Source organism: Podarcis raffonei, chromosome 16 (genome assembly GCF_027172205.1).
Source record: "Podarcis raffonei isolate rPodRaf1 chromosome 16, rPodRaf1.pri, whole genome shotgun sequence".
Classification (NCBI taxonomy): Eukaryota; Metazoa; Chordata; class Lepidosauria; order Squamata; family Lacertidae; genus Podarcis; species Podarcis raffonei.
Window position 1 is genome coordinate 6,854,596 of NC_070617.1, and position 18,591 is coordinate 6,873,186.

The following is an 18,591-nucleotide window of genomic DNA, read 5'->3' on the forward strand; positions in this document are numbered from 1 at the left end:
TGAAGTGACTCATACTCCCCGGGGTAAAAATATTCCCCTTGAAAAATATATTTACTACACAGTTACTCATGCTAGCAGCTCACTTATGACTATGACTGTTGTGGTAGCTGCTCTGAGAAGCTTAGAGTGACCCGAGATTTGAAGGTGAAAACTTTCCCCTTGTTATTTGCATTTCCTTTTCCATTATAAAATATGTCCCCCCCTTTCTAACTGCTAGTAGTCACAGCCATGGTTGTTGCAACTAGCCTTAGCAGCTACAAAATGCAGTTAGGTGTTCCAAAATAAGGGCCTTGCCTCCTCGTATAAATAATAAATCCATTATCCCGATGTGTATAGTAGGATAAACTAGAATGAAATGTTCTTAAAAAGTAGCAGCTGGATTTCTTGCCTCAATATATAAGGCTACTAGAATGAAATAATAATAAAAAATAGATAAAAGTAGCATGGAATAAATTAAGATGGGCATCAAACATTTTTAAAAGTTGTGGTCATGTCACGAACACCAAATATGACTGTTACAAAATGTGTGCATTTTGATCTGAAAGGAGTAGGAGGACGTAAAATGGAAAAACATCCAACACCCTTTTAGAATGTGGGGTTTTTTTGGGGGGTTATTGTTTTTGGTTTGATTTTATATGTTGTAGTCTTGTTGTGAGCCACCCTGAGACCTCCAGGTACAGGGCGGTGTATAAGTTGAATAAATAATAATAATAATAAGTGCATAGCTTGGGGGTTACTCCTGGACAAACCTGTCACTAGAAGCCCAAGTGTCTCCTGTGTCTAGAAGTGACTTTTAGCAGCTTCACCTGGTTCACTAGCTTTGGCCATTCCTGACCACTGTAGTCCACTGAAGCATTGGTAACATTGAGGCTGGATTACTGTAATGCTCTCTGTGTTGGGCTGCCCTTGGCTCTGGTTCAGAAAGCTCCAGCTGATACAGAATATGGTGGCCAGATTGCTGCTGGCCATCAATACATGATACCTTTGTGAAAACAGCTGCACTGACTGCCCATCTGCTACCCAGCCAAGTTCAAGGTCCTTGTATTAATTTACAAAGCTCCAAATGCCTTAGGTCCAGGGAACCTCAGGGAACACCCAAAAACCTTATACCCTAGCTAGGTCACTGAGATCATCTGCAGGAGTGTTGCTGGTCGTTCCAAAAGTTGGCAAGGCTCATTTGATAATAAGAAGATACTGAGCATTTAAGTGCCATTGGCCCAGTCCTGTGGAATCCTCCGGCAATAGATATTCTGTGCCAACTTTTAAATGCTTGCTAAAGCTTTTCTATTCTGCCAGGCCTGCGCAGACAATTAAGAGCGTGCCCTTTCATAGCAGTTGATTGATGGCTCTTTTAAACTTTTGTATAGCTTTTATTGTGCAGCTTTATGTTTTTACTGCCATAAACCTATTTGATATATATGTATGTATTATGACACAGAGGTATACAAATATTTTAATCAATCAATCCATTGACAAATGTGTCTGATCGTCCCGGCCAACTTTAAACAAAGGGAGTTTGCAAGCACTAGCTATATTTTATTGACTGCTTGAACAATGAGCTGTCTTTTTAACTCTGGGAATTGCAAAGCACAACGAAACATATATTTCACACCGGAGCACAATTCTGGCTGATGAAATAGAACCTCAAGGCCACCTTTCTGTCATCAAGTCAAAACAGCTGCAGATTTGGAAACCATGTGACTCACAAAACCAGTTTCCAGGGCAATTGTGGATTTGGGTGGGTGGGAGGCCCCTCTAAAAAGCAGCTTTGTCTAATAGAGATGCATTACTTAGTCTCAGATGTGGGGAATAACCCCAGGTAAGCTGTGATTACTATAATAGCAGGCGTTTGCTTATGCGGATGGTTTGCCTGGTGCTTTTGAAGAGCACTAGGGTTTCATTGTTCCAAAGAAGCGCTTCCTTTCCTCCCAACCTCCTGGGTATTGTTGTCCCCATTTCTTCGGCTAATGGAGCTTCAATTATTTCCGCGGCTATTACAGAGAGGCTGAGCAGATCTTGCCAACGTGGCAATGGGGTGCCGCCTGACTTTGCAGTAAGTAGGCTTTTTCGGTAGAAAGTGCATATTTCATCACAGGCGATGCTTCCTTCCCACCCACCGCACTCCAAGATTTTGGGGATTCAGCAGCTATATTTTTAAAGAAAGCTGAATATGCAGAAATGTGCCTCCTTAGGTAGAGAAGGACGCACCTCAAACTCCTCTGTTTAATTTCTGTAAGTGCAGGTATGGGACACTTCTGTCTTAGGTGCTTGGCTGGGATGGTGGGGGTCTGCTTCACTGGTAAGGAAAGAATCATGCTCCGTCCAGGTCCTTTTCTTCATATTCATTAGGGATAAACCAAACATATGAACATAGAAAGAGTCTGATGGATCAAGCCAATGGCCCATTTAAGGCTAGCATCCTGTACTCACAATGGCCAAGCAAATGCCCGTGGGAATTCACAAGTGGGACTCGTGCACAAGAGCACTCTCCCCTCCTTTGGTTTCCAACAACTGGAAGTCAAAAACCATGGAAGCAGAGCAGAGCCATTGTGGCTAGGTGTCAGGCGGCTGCCAGCAGCTCCCTCAGCTGGTTGCCCAGGAACGTACAAAGACAAGGAAATGTTTCTTATCATCTGCTTTTTATTTAGTATTTACAGAGAGAGGCTATAGAACCCAGCCTCTTGGATAATGGCATTGTTCCGAGTGAATCTCCACCCCCATCTCTCCCACTTCCTCATTTGTCACTTCTACAGGTGCTGACAAGTGCCCTCTGCCTTTGAGCTCTTTGGGTTGGGATGTGGCCTAGGGAATGGGGGCAATTCGCAAGCCCCCAGCTGGCTCCAGCCCACCGGCTGGCAGCTGGCAAACTCTGGTCCTTGGAACAGCACCAAAACAGTGGCATGCAGCTTCAGAAGCCGTCAGAAGCTGGGCGCGCAATCCAGCAGAGATAAGAACTCTTTGCAACGGAAGAGCGGACAGAGGCATATGTAAGCATATTTACAAGCAGTTTATTCAGCGTAGATCAGGGCAAAGAAAAATATATCTGTTCTCCTTCATGTCCAACAGCAGGAAGTATAAGCAAAAGCTATACGCAACTGTCAGAGCTGCCCTAGGTCCCAGCTCACAAAGGACCAACGCCGCTTCGTTGTTAAGTATAAAAGTCTTTATTGAAGTTCAGTTTCACTTCCACAGCCGCAGCGCGCAGCCCTACGTCTCAAACTCTAGACCACCGAAGCTCCGTCTGAATCTCCTCCCCCCTGACACCAGTTTAAGACTCTAGCCTTGCTCCACCTCTTCCTTTGTTCTTTCCTCCTCTGGGTCCGCCTGTCCGTCGGGGTCTCGCCCTTCCTAGACTCTTCTGACGCTGAGTCCCCTGAATCTTCCCCCTCCCTCCGGCGGGCTTTAGGACCTGGCTCCCAATCCAGGTTTCCTGCTGTCCCGCGCGCCTGTACATTTGAACTTGGCGCGCGCGCCCAGCCTGCCACCTTCCTTCTGACCGTTACACTGCAGCTGTCACTGCTCCCCCCTTCGGGGAGGCTAGCTGGAACTGACCTCCCCTCCGTTTCCCCACTTTCCGATGGGGGCGTGGTCAGCCCTGACTCATCTTCTCTCCCCGCTGGAGGAGACGCTGGTCCTGACACATGTGACTCTTCCCCCCCACTACGCTCTGGTGGGGAAGCTGGTCCTGATCCCCCGCTGCTGCTTTGGGAGTCCCCGCTGGCCCCTTGCTTCTGGTGTGTCTCCCCTGGGACCCCCCTTGCCCTCACCATCGGCGCCCCCTTCTGGGAATCTTCTGATTCGCTGGAGAAGCTCATGGAATCTCTCGGGTCACTGTCATACTCCCCTACGCTGCCCTCGGATTCCTCCCCTTCGCTCTCCATTTCCTCTCTCCCCTGTGCTTCTGCTCCTGAGCCCCTGACAGCAACGGAAGTTCCCAGCAGGTTGTCCTGGAAGTAAACAGACATGTGACATACAACAACTCCACATGCCTGTTCTAAAGGTGGAAAGGAACATCTATATCCTAACACTTTGCTCTCCTACTTTCAAGGCTTTCCAGGTTCTAGGAGGGGGGTGGGTCTGGAATGCTTTCTAAAGACCCTGTGTTCATCAGCTGCTGCCCCTCTGGTGCTTCCTCTTCCTCCTCCTCCTCTCCCATTATTTCCCAACTTTTCGCCTCATCTGCCTCTGAGCTGTGACCTCTCTCAAACCTCTGTTGTAATTCTGAACTCTCTTCCTCTTCTCTGGAAGGGTCAGGCTGGAGAGGCGGTCTCTACCATTCCTCCTCTGCCCAGTCCCTGTCACTAGGAGCCATTGAAAGCCTTCTTCTCCATGAATTGGTCCAATCTTCTTTCAAAGCCATTCAAGTGCCTTGGCATCCCTACTTCCCGTTGGAGCGAGTTCCACAGTTTAACTCTGCAATGCGTGAAGAAGGACTTCTAAAATCTGTCCTAATAACTTCCAACATTCAGGTTTGTTGAACTCCCATGAGTTCTAGTGTTCTGAGAGAAGGAGAAACACTTATCTCTATCCACTTTCTCCATGCCACCACAATGGGGTCTGTTATGCTAGCAGTTCCCAAAGGGGTTCACCCAGAAGGTGGGCTGTCTGTAGATTTGAACAGCAGGCCATTTGTCTGAATGTGGATCCCTGCCCTATGCAATGTTAATGCCGCATACCTGATTGCAATTAATAAAGGCCACATTCACAGCATAAATGCAATGCCTACAATAACACTTTAATAGCTAAAGGATCCTGGGAACCATAGTTTGTCACGAGTGTTGGGAGCTGTTAGGAGATCCCTGTTTCTTCCCAGAGCTACAACTCTGAGTGGTTTAGGATTCCTAAATTAGGAATCAATGCCTCTTTCCAGGGAATTTAGGGAAAAACAATAGCTCCCAGGATTTTTTGATGGGGGAAGTGTTTAGAGTTGGATAATAGGGCTTTAAATGTGTGGTGTGACAGACCCTGCAAGTGCCCCTATTTTCCAGGTACAGTCCTGGATTTACAGATGCCGTCCCGGTTTCTGATTTGATCTTGGAATGTCCCACTTTTTCTTAGTAAAGGTAAAGGGACCCCTGACAGTTAAGTCCTGTGGCAAACGATTCTGGGGTTGTAGCGCTCATCTCGCTTTACAGGCTGAGGGAGGCACATTTGTCCGCTCTGCAGACAGTTTTTCTGGGTCATGTGGCCAGCATGACTAAGCTGCTTCTGGCGCAATGGAACACCAGCACCAGAGCAGAGCATGGAAGCACCGTTTACCTTACCGCTGGAATGGTACCATTAATCTACAGTGGTACTTCAGGTTAAGTACTTAATTCGTTCTGGAGGTCTGTTCTTAACCTGAAACTGTTCTTAACCTGAAGCACCACTTTGGCTAATGGGGCCTCCTGCTGCCGCCACGCCACTGGAGCACAATTTCTGTTCTCATCCTGAAGCAAAGTTCTTAACCTGAAGCACTATTTCTGGGTTAGCGGAGTCTGTAACCTGAAGCGTATGTAACCTGAAGCGTATGTAACCTGAGGTACCACTGTACTTGCACTTTTTGGCTTGCTTTCGAACTGCTAGGTTGGCAGGAGCAGGGACCGAGCAACGGAAGCTCACCCTGTCGTGGGGATTCAAACCACTGACCTTTTGACCAGCAAGTCCTAGGCTCTGTGGTTTAGACCACAGCGCCACCCGCGTCCTCCACTTTTTCTTAAGATGTCCCTAATTTCATCAGAGAAATCTTGGAGGGTGTAAAGCTAGGACTGTCATGTCAGAAGTCTAAATTCTGGCACATTTTGAAATACGGCAACCCTAAGTTGTGCGCTTCGCGAGCCAGGGAGATAAGTAACTAAATTACCTTTAGAAGACATCTGCAGGCAGCCCTGTATAGGGAAGCTTTTGGATGTTTAATGTTTTATTATGTTTTTATATTTGTTGGAAGTTGCCCAAAGTGGGTGGGGCAACCCAGACAGGTGGGCAGAGTATAAATATTATCATCATCATTTTGAATAGGACATCCCTATTTTCATGAGGGAAATGTTGTAGGTTATGGCGTTAATGTGGCCAGAGTTGTAGCCCAGTTTTGAATGATGTATGTCCAGAGATGGAAAGAAGAAACAGTCCCAACTAAGGAAGACTGGCAACAAAAACTGATGGAGTATACAGAAAGCCAAAACTTACAAGAAGATTAAGAAATCAAGAAGAGAGATGTTTTAATAATGAATAGGGAAAATTTGTGGATTATTTGAAGAACTGTTGTAAACAGCTTACATGGTTAGCAGGACTGATATAAACATGTGCAGTGAGAATAACTTAAATAGAATGTAAAGAATAACAAGTAAATAGATTGAAATTGGATATACAGTGGTAAAAGATATAACGTAAGTAACGGCAGAAAGGGGGGAAGGGGGTTGATATTACATTCTGGTGTTTAAAATTGTTAAAATATTTGTAAAATGAGAAATAAAATTATTTAAAAACCAACAAAATTGTAGCCCAGTTTAACCCACCCCCTGGACCAATGTGTTTCATTTCTTCCTGCACCAGTGAGGACGCCCCATTGTGCATCACCACAAAGACCTCGAAGCAGTTTAGAAAAGGCAATAGAAAATATTCATTAAGAAAAGCAAGCATTAAAAACAAAACATTAAAATATATAATGGAAGCAGTAATTTTATAAATAACAATACTTACGAAAGGCACTGTTCAAAACGGTATAAACAGATTACACACCTGCTAAAATTACATGCCGAGGTAGACTGGCTTGTTGGAACAAAGAAGGGCTTTGACGGGCACCAGAAACAATACAGCAAAGGTGTCTGCCTAATATCAAAGAGCAGGCAGTTCTAAAGGGCACACTAAAGAGTTGGTTTCTTTCAAGTGTGGGATGAACCATCTGCCCATAATACCCAGTAAATGAGGCTGGGTGCCCACAATAAGACACAGGAGCATTTTTGAAGAACACCAACAAAAGGCAAACATTATTTGCCTGATTAAAGGCTGGCAAACACCACTCCTGATTCGCAATTTTTAAAAACCCTTTTCACCAGACTCAGTGGTGGTAGATGGGTCCAGGCCTGCCAGCCTCCGCCAGCTTCATGATTGTCGCATTTCCCCTTCCAGTCCCCGAATGTGTGCATGGACAGAAGTGTCAGGTCATGAACAGGTTCCTGCTGGCATTAGCCAACAGAAAGCCCCACTGAGTTACAGCTCAAACCCTTAATAAGTTGTTGTTGTTTTTTGTCAGCAGTCTAGCTCATGATAACAAGATGCTGGAAGAACTTGGCAGGTGCTTCTTTGACAAACTGGTTCAATAAAGCAGACATCTTCAACCCTTCCAAAACCTGCTTTTAATCCAAACGTACATTTGGGATCTATTTCTTAATCTTTTACCATATATTTTCATGGTGGCAGTGCTCCTATTGTGACCGTCCTTGGATCATGCTGTGACCCACTGGTGGGTCCTGACTCACCAGTTGAAGGCTACTGGTGTTGATGTTACTGAGTTAGATGGATTGAGGGTTTGACTACACGGCAGCTTGCTACACTTCATACAGAGAAACTAGTTGAACCCTAGTGCAATAAGGCATATCCTGTTTTCCAGGACAATAACACACATGACAAGGAACTCATAAGTCACTTACTCTCAGCAGCTAGGAATATCCTAACTAGACATTGGAAGGACCTATCAGAAGTGGATACAGGTACCAAAATATATGGGAAACCACCCTGCTAGAAAATTTAACCAACAAACTTAGACTAGCATGGGGACAAGCGAAGGAGGGTGCCTTCACCTCAGTTTGGCACCCCTTTATCACATTTGTTGTTGTTGTTGTTTAGTCGTTTAGTTGTGTCCGACTCTTCGTGACTCCATGGACCAGAGCATGCCAGGCACTCCTGTCTTCCACTGTCTCCCGCAGTTTGGTCAGACTCATGTCTGTAGCTTCGAGAACACTGTCCAACCATCTCGTGCTCTGTAGTCCCCTTCTCCTTGTGCCCTCAATCTTTCCCAATATCAGGGTCTTTTCCAGGGAGTCTTCTCTTCTCATGAGGTGTCCATACATACATGGCATAATAAGACAATGACCTATCCCCCACAACAGCATATGAATCAATATGGCTAATCTGACCCGACAACCCCACTCTACCCTCGCACATTCAAACAAACCATACTGCAACCAGCCGAACACAACCAACCAAGCTCTGGAACCTCCAATCTCTGACAAAATAAATATATAAAGAGGTCCCCCCCCTCTTTTGCCCCCAACCACACAAGAACTATGGCTGAATGTAAACGAACTGTGAAAAAGACTCTAAAATTGAAAGTGGAGACACTATGTGTACTTTTCCATGTTTAATTGTTTGTTTTGTTCCTAGTCCCTGTGCTAGAAGAAGACAGAGTTGTAGTGGTAGTAGCTATGAAAGGGAAGTGGTGGTCTAGTTCAAGGATGGAGAACACCTGTGGCCCTCCATATATGATATGATACGAAATGATACGATATGATATTCTTTATTGTCATTGTCCCATACAGAACAACGAAATTGAAAAATCTACATAAGACATTCAAAAACCAACAAGCCTGCTATCCCAGCTATCCCAACCAGGTTAGCCCCCTAAAAACTCTGATACCCCATTTTTAAATACAATATACTCCCATAGAGATTCCTTACACTGTGTTTAAAACCAGAATCACATTTGGATAGAAACTGTTTCTCAGGCGGCTAGTCCTAGTCTTTATAGCCCTTTACCTTCTTCCAGAAGGCAGAAGCTCAAAGAGATCATTTCCGGGGTGTGCACTATCCTGCGCTATCTCTGCAGCTTTCTTATGGCATCTGGAAGCATAGATTTGATCCAAGGTGGGAAGAGTGTTGTTGGACTACAACCTACCATCATCTCAGCTAGCGTGGACAATGCTATGGTACAACTCCAACTTCTACAACATCTAGAAGACCACATGTTCCACCCCTGCCATGAAACCTGGTGTCTCCACACACAAACCCTACAAATGTGGCTAAGTGGTTGGGGTTGACACAGAAGAGGTTCTAAGAAAAAGTGTCTAAGATGCCACTTTGTGGCCTTAGATCCATTAATAACCTCAGAATTGCATTGTGCTGGAGATTAGACTGGCGCAGACTGCCGCTATCCTTCAAAATCATTAACAACAACCCTGCAGTTGATTTACATATAATAGAAAACAGCTTTCAGGTTCAAAAGACACTGATGTAGTGACTGCAAGGGATTAATTTAAAGTGTCTGGTGATCCTTGAAGATAAGTCTCCGAGACAGCTGTTTTCTCCTGTCCCCACCATGAAACAAGCTATAGAGAAGATGAATCACAGCCATTAGTTTATTAATCAGCTTTAGACAAACTGTGCCTCGGAGGGTTCTGGACAAACTTGAAGGAAATGTGAGGTGCACGTTCTAAGTCTGGGCTGGCTTTCAGCAAACAAAAAACAAACAAACTTTCTGACACTTTCAAAGGTAGGCAAGTGAAATTAAAAGTTGATTTTGGGAGTGAGGGAGCATCTCAGGAAGACGACTGCTTCTGACTTGTTGGGAAAGAAGCCTGAGAGTCTGGGAACAGGCAGTTTTCCAAACCCAGGATTGCTGAAATCAGCATTGGTTTGGTGCTCCAGTGTTCCCTTGATACAATTAAAGGGAAGCAGAAGGGTGTAACAGCAATGTGTTGCTGCCCTATATTAAAACCAGGTGCTGAGAGACAACGCTCAATTGCTGTAATCAGGGAGGATGAACAATTATAGCAATTTCAGAGAAGCGCGAGGCATGCGGGAAAATTGGAGCCACATGAGCAGAGGGTGTTTCCTACCCGCGAGGCTCCTGAGCGGATGGTATAAGAGCTCTTCCTCCTCCGCTCTCTTCCAGCCCAATCTGCTGAAACTTGTGAAGAATCAGGTAAGGTCTGTTGAAAGGCAAGGGGCTCAGATCTCTGTATAGCAAATGAAACACCAATTGTGGGGTAGGAGTTTTTGCTTTTGCTTAAAGTGCATGTTTGCTGAGAGGAAAAAACCCACTATATTGAGCGTGGCTTACTTGTAGGTAGCAGGGCAAATGTCATGTTAACCTTGTGGCTAAAAGCAGCAGGGCTTGAGGGATCAGCTAAGCCTTCGATCCAGCCATAGTCCCACTGCTCATGAGAGCCGGGGGTGGAAGATAAAAGGGGATGCCTCTTTGCTGTGCTAGTTCCCAGGCTGGTACAGAAAAGAGGCCTGGATCAGGCCCATTGCTAGCATCTTGAGATCCCTTGCCATCTTACCTCTAACTCTGAAAGCTATGTTTCAGAAGGTTCCATGGGCTATTGCTGATGGAAATGCCACCAGCCATAGCTTCCACCTGTCTGTCATTTGGGCAGGTGTCTTGGGGAAATTCCTTAGTGGTGGGTCTCCTGCATTGATGAAGGCTAGCATAGCAAGGCAAGGCTATGCATAGGGAAACCTAGATGTGATCCAAACAATCCTTCAGCACAGCAGATTTTTTTGAGGGGGGTGGTTATATCCAATGTGAGTCTTACTGAGAGAAATTTCATTGAAGTTAAGGAGAATGACTACCTTAGACTCATTAATTTCAATTGGTCTACTCAGAGTAAAAGTCGCATTGGATGCTTGCAACCTAGGAGTGGTTTGTGCTGTTATGCCTGGTGCCTGGCTCTCACACACAACAGGGGTTTTTTTGTATTAAAAAAGGAGGAGTTCAAGTAGCTATTTAGATGCAATAAAATGGGTGTGTAGAAACTTTGGAGTGGACGGTTGAGAACTGGACAGCATAGTCTCCTCCCCGCTCCTGGCCGCCCCAATATTTTCTCAGTAGCTATGTGGCTAAGTGTTATGGGATATTTATGGTGACATATTTTTAGTTTTCTTTTATGTATGCAAAACTGGGGGTTGCAGGCTCAAAGCAACACGCCAGATTGATGTTGGGGTGGAGGGTGGTGTCGGGGTAGATGAAACAGTCAAGGGATTTTCAAGGTAAGAAAAAGAACAAGTTGAATGGTGAAGTGGAATATGCATAGTTCAATGGTAGAACATCTGCTTTGCATGGAGAAGGTCACAGCTTCTATCCCTGGCATTAATAATAATAATAATAATAATAATAATAATAATAATAAATGATAATAATTTATATCCTGCCTATCTGGCTGGGTTTTCCCAGCCATTCTGGGTGGCTCCCAACAGAACTAAAAGCACAATAAAACATCAGGCATTAGAAGCTTCCCTAAACAGGGCTGCCTTCAGATGTCTTCTTCTAAAAGTCAGATAGTTGTTTACCCCCTTGACATCTGCTGGGAGGGCATTCCGCAGGGCAGGTGCCACTGGTTCCCTGTAACCTCACTTCTCACAGGGAGGGAACCGCCAAAAGGCCCTCGGTGCTGGACCTCAGTGTCCAGGCTGAATGATGGGGATGGAGATGTGCCTTCAAGTATACTGAAGGTATATCTCTGAGTAAGGTATATCTCTGAGTAAGTGAGTGAAATTCCTTATCTTAAACCATTAGAAACTGCTGCCAGGGTTGATAATACTGAGAAACGTGGACCAATGGTCTGACTTGGAATAAAGTAGCTACCCATGTTCTGGGGCATTTTTTCAGCCGGAACTCACTGGAACTCAGTTCTGGCAACTCTCAGGTAGACGTCATTGCCATTCAAAGAGAATGAGGGAGGTGTTCATGGTGAGTTCCCGCACCATTTTTTCTAGAAAAATAGCACTGCTATGTTCCGTTTTTATGAGGGTTCTTCAAATTCCTGTCTGTGACTATATGGAATGTGGGGAGGATGTTAGTTTGGTTTCCAATTTATTCCCCACTTCCTGAGACAATACACAAACTGAAATGCAGCCATCCTTTGAAATTTGTTCTCTGAATTTCCGATACAGCTTTCCAACCCGTCCCAATGTGCACTAAACTACATAGATTAGGGAACTGTGTATATTAAAATACACATATTAGTACAAATAGCATCTTTCAAAAACAAATAGTAGGCAAAAGTGCATACAAAAAGGTCCATATTAGACGAAATTTGCATTAAAATTCTGATTATTTTTGTGAGGACATGTATATATGATGCAGAAATATGAGCAACATGAGAAACTGAATTATATAGATTTGTCTATTCCTATCTGTGAATTGTGAGTAATAGTCATAGTAATAGTAGTAGTAATGGTAATAGTATTGGTAATAGTAGATCGCAATAGTAGTAGCAGTAGTAGTAGCATTGGTATTAGTAGTAGTAGTAGTAATGGTGATAGTAGTAGCAGTAGTAATAAGAAAAAGTAATAGTAGTGGTAAAATAGTAGTAATGATATTAAAAATAGTAAGATGATGAAGATGACAATGAGGATGCAGTTTTTCAGTCAAACTCTTTGTGATAATGAACAGTTCTCTCCTCCCTGGTGATAGAAATAATAATAATAATAATAATAATAATAATAATAATAATAATAATAATAATTATTATTATTTATTTGTACCCCGCCCATCTGGAACTCAGGCGGCTTCCCAAAAAAATATTTAAATCCTCTAATACATCAAACATTAAAAGCTTCCCTAAAAAGGGCTGCCTTCAGATGTCTTCTAAAAGTCTGGTAGTTGTTGTTCTCTTTGACATCTGGTGGGAGGGCGTTCCACAGGGCGTGCGCCACCACCGAGAAGGCCCTCTGCCTGGTTCCCTGTAACTTGGCTTCTTGCAGTGAGGGAACCGCCAGAAGGCCCTCGGCGCTGGACCTCAGTGTCCGGGTAGTACGATGGGGGTGGAGACGCTCCTTCAGGAAGAAGGCCTCTGGTTAAAATTGCCACCCAACTTTATGTAGAAAGAAGAGAGTGGGGGTTGATTTGCTCATACCCAATATAAGAATCCTGAAAGTATCTCTTGTGTAGAAGAGACATTGAGGAAAGGCCATAGCTCAGTGGGGTAGAGCAGGGATGTCCAACAGGTCGATCATGATCTACTGGTCATTCCCCGGGAGGTGTTGGTAGATCAGTTGATCGCGGGCTCCCTTTCCTTTGTTTTGGCAAAAGAGCAACTGGCCCCACCCCCTCACCCCATCCACCATTCATGCATGATCGCTAGAATGGAAGACGGAGTTTTTGCTGTGAGGCTGATCGCTTCCTTAGCGATCTTTCGGTGAGCAACTTTTCCCCTTTATCAACATTTTTGAATCTCCTCCCTAAAAAAAGATTGCAGTCTCTTGGGAGTTGGACATCCCTGGAGTAGAGCATCATCTTTGCATGCAGAAGGTCCCAGGTTCAATCCCTAGGACACCTTCAGAGAAAATCCTGTATAGACCCTGGAGAGCCACTGCCAATCAGATACCAATGGGAAGCACACGGGCAGGACCTCGGTGCAACACTGGGTGCAAACTGGTATTCAGAGACATGCTTCCAAAATAGTGTTGGTGAAACATAGCCATCATAGCTAGAGGCCAATGCTTTAGGTCAGGCCTGTCCAACCGGTCGATCACGATCTACAGGTTGATTGTGGGCTGTCCCTGGTCATTCCTGGTTGAGCTCCAGCGATTGCCCAATCACCCCTCCAAAAAACAACAACTCAACAACTTAACAACTTTGGTCATCCTCCCCCAAAAAAACTCAACAACTCTGGTCGATCCAATGGGTAGATCACTGCCAGTTTATTCATAGTGGGAGTAGGTCGCAGTCTCTTGGAAGTTGAACACCCCTGCTTTAGGTTAATTGCTTCATTATTTGTGATATGTGTCTTTCCCCACTTCATTTTAGATTTGCCTCCCACCACATAGCCATGGTTTTCCCGGGGGAGCTTTGTGGCTACAACGTCTCCTGCAGCACAAGCCTCCCCTCAACAACGCTCCTATTGCAACCACCAGCTATTGTGGCTGAAACAAAGCTGACGGACCTAGAGATCCTCATCCCGGAGCCCCCGCCTTGTGAAATCCCAGAATGTGGCTTCGATCCATGCCACTTGCCTCCATGGTACTGCCACCTGCCTCCTGAGCCACCCATCATTTTTGCCACCTTCGCCACTTGCCTTCATGAAGCATAAGTGTGGCTTGCCGGCGGCCATCTTGCAATAGGCCCGTTTCAGGCAGGAGGCGCTGCGGACAGGAAGTAGGGGCTGCATTAGGAACGGGAGTCTGGAGCAATGCTCCACACATTGGGGCCACACTTGTTATTGGCGCCTGTCCTTAAAGGTTCAGGATCGGCAGCCATCATCCATTTTGTATATCCATGTAGTAGAAGTTTGAAAACAACAACAATAATAATCACAGGTGCTGTGAATTACAGTTTTAGCCTGAGTCTTTCTTTTTGGAGTGGGGCAATTCAGGTGACTATGTCCAGAGCATTCCAGAAGACGCAGGTTGAGAGATGGGAGGAGGTGGAGGAAGACGTGGAAGAGGAGTTAGTAGGCCTAAAACAGCATCAAAGGAACCTTTGGTCCTTCAGACACTGTTGAGCATCATCAATGGTTGGGGATGATTGGAGCTGTACTTCATCCTATTTGCTGGATCCTATGTTCCCGTTCCCTGGCCTAAACCATACCTCAAGGGTGGCTGACCAGGGATCATCCAGATATTGTGAAACTACAACTCCAGTCAACCCCAGCTAGTATTGCTAGTGGTCAAGGAAATTGGAAACTGTAGTTCATCAGCCTCTCAAGAGCCACAGGTCCCCATCCCTGTCATAAGTCTGCCCCCAGTTAAAGCTTTCTTTGTTGGCCATCAGATTGCTTCCTAAACTTCTAGTACCAGAGGCACATTTCCCCCTCCCATTTAAATATCAGTCTTACATCATCCAGGTATTTCCTTTCCGAGTGTGAGTAAAGGGGAGAACTATATGTCATTGGAGTTGCCCACCCAAATGTAATGGCAATGCCTCTTTGGAGGGTATTGTTGAGCCTCTGTGTCATTAGGCACACCTAATGCCGATTTGTACATTCCTTGAGCCAGATACCTTTCTTCTTATGCTATGTAGAGTGCTGTGTACATAGAAGGTGAAATAAATAATATTATGAAACAAAAGCATCTGGTTCATCAGAGGTATGTTGGAAGCAGAGAACACCAGCAGAGAGTACCATGAAGAACATTAGCAGGCATACACTTCGCAGTAATTCACGGCAATCCTAAACCTGCATACTCAAATGTACATGCACTAAGCATGCACACACCGGTTTCTTTTGTGGGCCACAAAGTTACGAAACACTGTTTGGATATTAATACAGTAAATGTCAACATTTTAGCGAAGGAGACAAGATGGAGGAGGACCAGGTGGGGAGGACCAACCATAACTTATGTCATGCAAAGATACTTGCAAAGTCCATCTGATGACATCATTAAAGGCATTTGAAAATGTTCTTTGGCTTTGTTGCTTAGACAATAAAATGCATTGTACAAAAATATATGTAGTACTTACTCCACCTAATTAGATTTCACCCTATGATTTAGAACGTGGATGGGGAACCTGATGTTGTTGGACTCTAATTCCCATCAGTCCCGGCCAGTATGGCCAATGGTCAGGGATGATGGGATATGTAATCCAGCAATATCCAGAGGGACGTAAATTCCCCACACTGTCCTAGTCCAATAATGTCCCAACGAATCAGGGATCATACATTAAAAGCACTCACAGAGGGCTGTGGAGCCCATGGCTATTCAGATGTTGTTGGATTCCCAGCTACCACCAGACCGAGTGGTCAGCAGAGCCAATGGTCAAAAGTTGTAGCTTGGTAACATCTGGAGGACCACAGATTCCCCATTCCTGGTGTAGATAATACTTACCTAGATAGACAAATGGGCTAATTCTAGATAAGTAAGTGGGCATGTTTCTCTGTGCACGTTGTAGACTCCAATTCCCATTATCCCCAGCCAACATGGCCCAGTGGTGGATGTTGTCCATTGGGATTGGTTGGGTGGAAATCAGGGAAAGCCAATGACAGATAAAGCCAACTTATTCTAATTTTGTCTCCGTCCTTCTCCCTGATGGGTTCTATAAGGGCAACATTGAGACCAAGGAGGAGGGGTAGGAAGTTAACAGTCTGGACTATCTCCTGGGCTGGTTATAAGCAAGAAGTCAGGAAGGTGGGTGAAGGCTAAAGGCAGACTGAGATTGGTAGGACAGTGCCCCACTTTCCCTAACAGAGCAGTTTCCACTGGTGTGGCCAATGGCCAGGGATCATGGGAGTCATATTCAAAATCTGGATTTGTGGAAGTTCCTCATCTATGGCTTAAGAGGTAGCAACGGAAATGTGATGGAAATCAAATGCCAAGGAAACATACAATTAAATCCCACACCATCAATTTTATGTGAGTACTAATGAGGTGCTATTGCAACTATCTCCCATAATCATTACCTTCCCCACAAACATGACATTTCAATTATGGGCTATTTCAAATTTTCAAAATACCAGTCCATTACTTCCTCGCACTGTCTATGGCCAACAACAAAAAAGTAAAAGTAAACAAAAACCACAGTTCATTTGCCAATAAACACAACTATTTTTTACAGTTCAATCCTGCACATGTCTACTTTAGATTGAAACTAAATCCTTCGAAGACAGAGGTCCTATGGCTAGGTCGGGATGGCATGGGGATGAGGGACCAACTCCCTTCTCTTGCGGGGGCCCAATTAGTGCCATTGCCTTCCGTTAAGAGTTTGGGTGTAATCCTTGACGCCTCCCTTTCCATGGAGGCGCAAGTTACAGCAACAGCCAAGGCGACATTTTTCACCTTCGCCGCATCAAGCAGTTGGTCCCTTACCTTTCCCGCCCCGACCTGGCCACAGTGATCCATGCGACGGTCATCTCCAGGCTTGACTACTGTAATTCGCTCTACGCGGGGCTGCCCTTGAAGCTGACCCAGAAACTCCAGAGGGTGCAGAATGCTGCAGCGAGGCTCCTCACGGGGTCTCTGCCATGGGAGCATATTCAGCCAGTGCTTTCCAAGCTGCACTGGCTCCCGGTGGAGTACAGGGTCAGATTTAAGGTGCTGCTTTTGACCTTTAAAGCCCTTCACGGCCTAGGACCCTCGTACCTATGGGACCGCCTCTCCTGGTATGCCCCACAGAGAGCCTCAAGGTCCATAAATAACAACACTCTAGTGGTCCCAGGCCCTAAGGAAGTTAGATTGGCCTCAACCAGAGCCAGGGCCTTTTCAACTCTGGCTCCGGCCTGGTGGAACACCCTGCCTCATGAGACCAGGGCCCTGCAGGATCTGATTTCTTTCCGCAGGGCCTGTAAGACAGAGTTGTTCTGCCTGGCCTTTGGCTTGGAGCCAATTTGATTCCCTCCCTCCCTCTCTTTCTTTTTTCTTTTCCTTCTCCTCCTGCGATGAGGCTACATTTTAATATTTTAATGTTCCATTATTTTAATGTTGTATTTTATTTTTGTTTTTAAGTTGTAATCATTCATCTTGTTTTTATTATTGCTTGTAAGCCACTCTGAGCCCAGCCTTGGCTGGGGAGGGCGGGGTATAAATAAAAAATTATTATTATTATTACTCAGAAGTAAGTCATATTGTGTTGACTGGGAATCCTAAGAATCATGGTTCAAGGTCAACCAGAGAGCTTCATGGCTGAGCATGACTAGGCACAAGGGGAAATATTAAAATACAGAGCTGCCCTTGAACAAGGTGAAAGTGTGACTTGAAATCTGAAAGTTCCACCTCAGTGAGATTTGAGGAAACAGCTAAAGACTGGCTGCAAAAACCCAGACATGTTTCTCAGAGAGGTTACACAGGGCCCAATTCCCTTCATTAGGGGTGGGAAACCTGTGGCACCTGCAGACTTTGGACTCCCGCAACACCCCATCAGCTTCATCTGTCAGTGTGGCCCATCTACAGGTATGCTGGGAGTTGAGTTCATAATCACTGGGAATGCCAATTTCCCCTTATACCTGCCCTAGAAGAAAGATGTCTCATAGAAGAAGTATGGACCACTGAAATCCTCTTGGACTAGTCTATGGCTCTTAGTTGTGATGAATATATATTACTTTCAAAGACAGTACATCTCTGAATACTTACAGCTGTGGAACAGCTTCCCATTGGGATATCAAACGCCACTGGAGAGAAGGACAGCCCTCATCACTTGCTTGTGAGCTTCCCAGAATCATCTGATTGGCCACTGTGAGAACAGGATTTTGGATGGTGGTCTGCATTTGTTCTGCACAGAAGCCCCCTCAGAATAAAGGTACTTAAAATTATTCAATAAGGTTCAAAATGGAACAGATCTTTATTGCCATGTAGTGTAACTCAGAGAGCTCTTCTGAGGGGAAATGCAAAATGCAGGAGCAGGGACCGAGGAACGGGAGCTCACCCTGTCGCGGGGATTTGAACCGCTGACCTTCTGATCGGCAAGTCCTAGGCTCTGTGCATTTATATTCCACTTTTCCTCCAAGGAGCTCAAGATGGCGTGCTTAGTGTTCTCCTGCTCCCTCCACTTTATCCTCACAGCTTCCCTGTGAGGTAGGCTAGGCTGAGAGCCTGTGACCTGCCTAAGGTCACCCACTGAGCTTCTTGGCCGAGACGGGATTAGAACCCTCATCTCTCTCAGCATTCTAATCACTATACTACAATGGCATGCAAAGCAAGTCCTAAGTTGACTAACTCAATAAGTAGGCCAGGTGGGAAAAA

The 18,591-nt window shown here is 45.1% G+C and overlaps 1 long non-coding RNA gene across 1 annotated transcript; it reads left to right on the forward strand.

Annotated features, from left to right (window-relative positions):
• The first annotated feature begins 9,694 nt into the window (after positions 1-9,694).
• Positions 9,695-15,320, forward strand: LOC128403666 (uncharacterized). Its single transcript, XR_008327994.1, has 2 exons — positions 9,695-9,898; positions 13,730-15,320. It is a non-coding gene; the product is annotated as an uncharacterized LOC128403666 (long non-coding RNA).
• The last annotated feature ends 3,271 nt before the right edge of the window (positions 15,321-18,591 follow it).